This window comes from Argentina silus, assembly GCF_951799395.1.
Source record: "Argentina silus genome assembly, chromosome: 14".
Lineage (NCBI taxonomy): Eukaryota > Metazoa > Chordata > Actinopteri > Argentiniformes > Argentinidae > Argentina > Argentina silus.
The window spans coordinates 20,515,938-20,523,437 of record NC_139668.1 but is presented as its reverse complement, the minus strand read 5'-3'; the positions used below and the strand labels follow the sequence as shown (position 1 = coordinate 20,523,437).

Here is a 7,500-nt window from a genome sequence, read left to right as displayed (position 1 = left end):
CGTAGAGGTGGATCTTGGTGAATGAGATGCTCTCTGCGAAGCCCTTGTGACCTTTCTCGTAGATGACGTAGATGTACTTCCTGTCCTCGGGGGAAGTGCTCCTCAGTGATGTCATAGAGGAGTAGCCGCTAGGCCCCGCCCAGATCTGGAAGGGTTCCTTCTCCCACGACGTCCCATTGGTCAGGGACCAGCGCAGGGTCAGATTAACCCCTGAGAGAGGGGGGGGGGGGGGGGGGGGGGAGGGAGAGAGAGAGAGAGAGAGAGAGAGAGAGGGAGAGAGAGAGAGAGACAGAGAGAGAGAGAGAGGGAGAGAGAGACAGAGAGAGAGGGAACATTTGATTGATTTATATGGGAAGTGAACGTTTCGGAAAGCACCTTCGGAAAGACAAGGCCATAGAAAATGAACCCCCCCCCCCCCCCCCCCCCCCACACACACACACACACACACACACACACACACACACACACACACACACACACACACACATCTCCTCTAGTCACTTACTGTCCTTGCTGTTGGCTGGGTTGGTGAAGTAGAGGACCCCCCCCCTCCCTCAGGGCCCCTGCGGCCACAGCCGGGTCCACCAGCGTGGGGTCAAACAGCAGCAGGTCCAGGGGCAGCGTCTCCCCCGCCGTCCAGGCTCCGCCCCACCATGCGGCAGCGGCAGTGGTAGTGGAGGTTGTTCGGATGTTGATGACGATGCTGCCGTCCTCCATCTCTACAGGCTGGGGGGGGCAGCAGGCAGGGGGGGGCAGCAGGCAGGGCGGTCAATGGGCCTCTGAGTCATGTTCTGGGTTCTAAGTTCTGGGCTCTGATTTCTAAGTTCTGGGTTCTAAGTTCCACTGTCAAAGTTCTAAGTTCCACTGCCTCCAAATGGTTCAGTTCTGTATGTTTATTGTGGGTTGTATAAACAGAGCAGAACATCAGCTGACACCAAGGACAGGAACCAGTTCAGATCTGCTAGCTTTCATTTCCTTTAAAACTGAACCATAACTCCACCATCTCCTTTCCAAGCTTCTGCACACACGCACACGCACACGCACACGCACACGCACACGCACACGCACACGCACACGCACACACACACACACACACACACACACACACACACACACACACACACACACACACACACACACCTGGCATTCGTCAGGGTTGAAGTCCAGGGGCTGTTTGGGCTGGGTGAAGGGGATGCTCTTCAGCACCGCGCCGGTTCGCCACTTCCTGCCGTGGTCGTCGCTCAGGATGCAGAAGACGGCGTCCCCGGGGACGGAACCGTGACCACACACCACCAGACGACCCTCAGCAGGAGGGTACCGCTTCTGTGGGGGGGGGGGGGGGGGGGTTGGGGGGGTTAGAGACCCTCAAGGAGATGCCATAAAAGATAATTCTGACCTGAGTGTGTGTGTGTGTGTGGGGGGGGGGGGGGGGGGGGGGGTGAGAGAGTGAGACAGGCTCCAGGGAGAGAGTGAGACAGGACCCAGGGAGAGAGTGAGACAGGACCCAGGGAGAGAGTGAGACAGCAGTCATATGACTCCAGTGTCTGATTGGAGATTTCATGCTTTGGGAACACTTCCTGACTGTAGGCCTAGCTAACAGTAATGACTACTTTACTAAACACTGTGCTGAAACCAGATACATTTTATTTCCATACTCTTCATATTAAATACATAAAGAAACATTTGTACTGTGATTAAAATGGATGTAATCAAAACTGTTAGAATTAAAAGTACTTTCGAGGCAGACTGGAAGTGGCACAATGTCCTTGAACAGTTTAGATGGATGAAGCCAGACGTTTATTTGTACCCAAACATGGAATAATCTCTTAAATCTATTCAGAGAAATCAGCTGCATTCCGTGGCTCAATAATCCTTCAGTGGCACCATGAGAAGCAACATACTGGGCAGAGCTGGGGTTACTCACCCTGCTGGTCTCACTCTGATAGAACCTGCTGGTCTCACTCTCTGATAGAACCTGCTGGTCTCACTCTGATAGAACCTGCTGGTCTCACTCTCTGATAGAACCTGCTGGTCTCACTCTCTGATAGAACCTGCTGGTCTCACTCTCTGATAGAACCTGCTGGTCTCACTCTGATAGAACCTGCTGGTCTCACTCTCTGATAGAACCTGCTGGTCTCACTCTGATAGAACCTGCTGGTCTCACTCTGATAGAACCTGCTGGTCTCACTTTCTGATAGAACCTGCTGGTCTCACTCTCTGATAGAAACACTGTCTGAGAGAGTGAGAGTTTCTCACTATAATCTCATATAATACGATTCGTGCTAAACTAGATTCAGCACTCTGCACATACACGATTCAGACTCAATGACACTCACAGACTACAGTTTCATTGAGTGAAAACGACTGGTAAACAGTTTCATCGCCTCAACCCATATCCACCGAGGGATTTCTGAGAATGGCTGTGAAGCGGTTCTACTGAGAATCTGGTTCATTCAGCAGATCAAGACTTGCTAGATGCTAAGTGGGATGCTTGGGAAGGCCTCACCTCATTGAAGTTGAGATTTAAAGCGGTTAGGGTTAGGGTTAGGGTTAAGGTTAGGGTTAAGGTTAGGGTTAGGGTTAGGGTTTAGGGTTAGGGTTTAGGGTTAGGGTTAGGGTTAAGGGCTAGGGTTAGGGTTAGGGTTAGGGTAAGGGTTACAGTTACGGTTAGGGTTAGGGTTTAGAGTTAGAGTTAGGGTTAGGGTTAGGGTTAAGGTAAGGGTAAGGTTACGGTTACGGTTACAGTTAGGGTTTAGGGTAAGGTTTAGGGTTAAGGTTAGGGTTAGGGATTAGAGTAGGATCTTCCCAAGGATCCCACTTAGCATCTACCATCAAGAGACGCCCCCAGTGCATGTGATTCATTCAGAAATCTGAGGGTTCTGGTGTCAGATTTATCCATGGTTGACCCGGGAGCAACTCCAACACCCTCATCCCCAACTAAACACCAACAGAGAGCTCCTTTCTTCCAGGCAGACAAATACCCTCCAGGGTGTGCAGATATGGTCTGCTTTTAATCAATGACTCATTTATACACAAGAGAGAAAACTCATCAGAGAATTTTCCTTTCAATGTGTTATTTTCCTGGAGTCCACATAGCTTCATTCTCAGCGCCATGTGAGGAATGCTCAAAAAGGATACATTTACAAAGAACAAATGAACAGGTGAGGAAATTAACTATTATATCAGCTGTGTGTTTTACATATTTCATATTTCAGTGTAACTATCACTGCACCATGTAAGGATATTAAACAGTCAGGGTCAGGGAACACATCTTCATCAATGGAATGCCGTTTCCGGTAATAACATTGGATATAGGAACGATAGCTCCCCTTAGACTACAGACGTCAGTGACTTGTTCATTTCTCCACTGACCACAATCAGATCATAGTGTTCTGACTAAACAGCAACTCAGAATCAGAATCAGAATCAGAATCAGAATCAGAATCAGAATCAGAATCAGAATCAGAATTCTTTTATTTGGTCAAGTATATTTGCGCATAAAGGAAATTGACTTGGTGAGGTTGGTGCATGGACATAAAAAACAAATAGCAAATATGGACAAAAAAATTACAAAATAGCAAATACAAATACAATAAAACAATACTCTTGGATCAAAGTTATCAAATTAACCTTCCTGTTGTGGGTCAAACTGACCTATTTTAGAATTTCACATCACTGAAATGCTGTTTAAGACGATCCGATCAGGGGACAAAGATGATGTTCTGGGTCAGTTTGACTCAAGGTTGGGTTAGGTTGGGGTTGTAGCGAAGGTTGACGGGGCTCGTTGAGAGAGAGATCATCACCCAGACACAACACCACCCAGACATCCCTCCCTTTCCAAGAATAACCCATTTTGGAGGTTATGACTATTATGACTATTTTGAGAAGACTTATAAAGCACTGGGACAGTTCTACCCAGAGCCTGAAGACTGTGTAGCCTCATCCAACATAACTGAACTTCCTGAAGACTGTGTAGCCTCATCCAACATAACTGAACTTCCTGAAGACTGTGTAGCCTCATCCAACATAACTGAACTTCCTGAAGATCTGATCTCTCAGCAATTTCTCTGCAAATGTTTAGGTATTGTACTTTACTCATAATCAATCACACAAAACTGGACCAAGTTAGTGAACATTTCATAGATTTTTAAAGTTTTATAAAGTTATATTTATAGGAGGCTATGTGCACAAATGTAACAGTCATTGGCTGATCGAGCCAAAAGTCCAACATTATATCCAGACGGCGTGCAGAGATGATTTTACCTTTTTTCTCCATGAGTGCTCATTTGATCTAATTTGAACATTCTATGAAAACATTTAAACAAATTAAAAAGGAGAGAAATAATATGATAGACAGACAACCAATTAAAAACACCACAAAGGACAACTTTACTAAATTAAATCTTTTTGTTAAATAGTCTTTATGTGATGTTGGTGTCCCTAGATGTAAGGAGCGAAGAGCAGCAGGCTCAGAGTTCAGAGGTCAGAGGTCACACCTGGGTGACAGCACTGAGTAGCAGTGACGCACCTGGTCACTGGCAACACGGGGACAAAGTTCCAGGGTTACACCCAAGCCTCGGAAAACAGGGGCCTGTTCAGGGGGTTACCAATTACTTAACAAGGGAAGAAGTTGAACTACACTAAAACTACCCTCTTAAGAGAAATACAGTTTGTCAGACTAAAACTACTCTGAGAAAGTAGTTCACTACATAAAAACTGCTATGTCAACACATGGCAGTCAATTACTGAAAGAGGATTAATAAGTATGAAACTGAAACCCTCTGAAATCACTGGAAAGAAAAGCAGGTCAGCTGGAGCAGAGGGGGGAGGCTGGAAGAGGTGATACACGTAGAAGAGACATTTGAAGTTCAAGGTATGTAATAAATTTACATTCCTATTCCTTTTTTGTTTTGAGCGGGAAAATGTATGTAGCTCACTATACTGCTACATGGCAACAAAGTAGTTCACTACTAAGATGTGAATGCAGTTTAATAACCACCAAACTACAGAAAAATGTCATTAAACGAGTAGTTCAGCAACATGTAGTGGGACTACTCCCCACCACTGACAGCTACATGTAAACATGACATGTCTGTCTGGAACGAGGCCAGATGTGGCAAAGTATTTTATGAACAGTCAGTCAAGTGTCTTCCATGAGTTCAACTCAAATAAAGTCATATTTACGCATGTAAATATGTTATAATTTAAACCAAACAGAGGACCAAACTAGGTAGTATGGTGAATAAGTTGATCCCTGGAATGAGGTAAAGGCCTTTGTGTTTATTTTAGACGGGCTGTTTTCATGTGTGTGCTCTGATAAGAAGTAGCAGCTGAGCAGAGCAACAGGCCTGGGACAAGATAAGGTGACATCACCAACAAGCCTTTTCAGGAAGAGATCATCAGTTTCAGTCTGTGGAGACTTTATAATATGTAGTCTAACTCTAATTATTGCTTATTCAAAACCTTGTCCGTTATATATCTACAGTAGGTGGTCATACCTATTTAAATAAAGTCTGGGCAACAGCAGAGGCAACAGAAAGCTGTAGTACTGTAGTTCACAATCACTCCTAAATGCGGACTAAGGAACTTTCCAGGGGGAGATAGGGCCAGTTCCAAGGGGAGGAAGATTGGCTCACGCTGTCATTGTGTAACAACTATTCAGTCAACTCTGGCATGAATAAACTCAACACAAAGTATCGCCCTGTCTTCATTTCGGAAATACATATTTGGTATTGTTGGCTTCAGCATTGATCCACCATTGGCTCCAGTGGAGGAGAGGGTCCCGCCTCCCCCCGCCTCCCCCCCCCCCGCCTCCCCCCCGCCTCCCCCCCTCCCCCCCGCCTCCCCCCCGCCTCCCCCCGCCGCCGACCCGGGCCCGGTCACCTCCCCCTCGGCCTCACTCTCCCCTCCCACCCGCGACGACGCGAACAATATCGGTGGATTTCCACACAGCTCCCGTCGTCTGGAACATATGGCACACTTAGTCCTTTTTCTTTCTTATATTGTTGTGCTCACTACTCTTTGAAAATTCCGCCGAAAAAGAAAAGACGATTTTCCAAAACCTTCTGGCCGTTACCGCACGTAAGTAGCAGCGACCCGACCTGCCGACCGAGACCGCGGCGGCTGTAGCCAAGGCAACATGGCGGCCGCTTCTTCTCCCGTTAGCCTAGCCTAGCCTAGCCTAGCCTAGCCTAGCTACTCATCTCAGACGGGTCGGGCTGACACATTATCAAGCTTTCCGTTAGGAAATGTCTCTGTATTGTTCACAACGGTCTGCTCTATTGTAGACGGTTTATGTCTGTTGCTGGAACAATCCAGTCGAAGTCTTGCGTGAGTCATGTTGGCATTTCTGTGGCATTAGAGTGGATCAGGACGTGTGCTTGGCTAGCTGGCCAGGCCCGGCTGGGACATGTCAACAACAGCGCCGCTGCTGTCTGAAGTCCGCGGCGGAGACGTCGGCGAGCGGGGCTTTGTCTCCGGAACACAGCACTCATGCGGGATGGAGCAGTTTGAGTTCCCATCGCTGTGTCTTTGGCTCCCCGCACCCTTCAGCCCGCTGGCCGTCTGGCTGCTGTATGTGTTGTTGATATGGCGGGGCTGGGGGCCAGACCGACCCGTGCTAACGGGCTCTGTTTTTATTGATGATCTCAACATAAAGCTAAAACTAACCCTGTGGGTGTCCTCAATATCAGATCCTCACTGTGACTGCCAACCGTGCCACCACCTCGAAACGAGCGCTGACGGACGGAGAATGTGGTTGTTCCCCGTGTTAATGTTGAGCCCCATGGAGCCGTGGGCCAGGCAGCTGGTTACCCAACATATCGATCTGATCTCTGCCTCCATGAAAACTAGAACATGTCCTGACACAGTCCCAGGCCCCGATGATAGGTCGCTGCTCACTGCACTTCAACTAGCAGAGGAGACCGTACCCTAATACACACACACACACCTTAATACACACACACACCCTTCAGAGACTGTACCCTAATACACACACACACACACCTTAATACACACACACACACACCCTTCAGAGACTGTACCCTAATACACACACACACACACACACACACACACACACACACACACCTTAATACACACACCCACCCTTCAGAGACCATACCCTAATACACACACACACACACACACACACCCTTCAGAGACCGTACCCTAATACACACACACACACACACACACACACACACACACACACCCTTCAGATCATCAGTTTGAATCCCCAGTAGTAGAAGTCGCAGACTGTGATTTGAACGCTACAAGTCTAGACTGGGTCTCACCTGTCACCGTACCGTACGTGTATAACCTGTATTTTAGTCATTGTGGTTCCTGTGCAGGTGTAGTTTCTCATGCCGTCACCGGTCCCCCGCAGGGCCCCACTGTCTCTGTGCAGGTGTAGTTTCTCATGCCGTCACCTGTCCCCCGCAGGGCCCCACTGTCTCTGTGCAGGTGTATAAGCGCTACCCAGAAGGCCTAGGGCGGCCC

General features: G+C 47.9%; 1 pseudogene across 1 annotated transcript in view; it reads right to left on the bottom strand.

The window, feature by feature from the left end:
- LOC310814772 (sialidase-1-like) overlaps positions 1-1,899 on the bottom strand; it is a 2,752-nt pseudogene extending 853 nt beyond the window's left edge. The window contains exons 1-4 of the transcript XR_014555105.1: positions 1,885-1,899; positions 1,141-1,323; positions 506-726; positions 8-210 (exon numbers count right to left, since the gene is read on the bottom strand). The product of XR_014555105.1 is annotated as a sialidase-1-like (transcript). The remainder of the gene's footprint in view (positions 1-7; positions 211-505; positions 727-1,140; positions 1,324-1,884) is intronic.
- Positions 1,900-7,500: the final 5,601 nt, after the last annotated feature.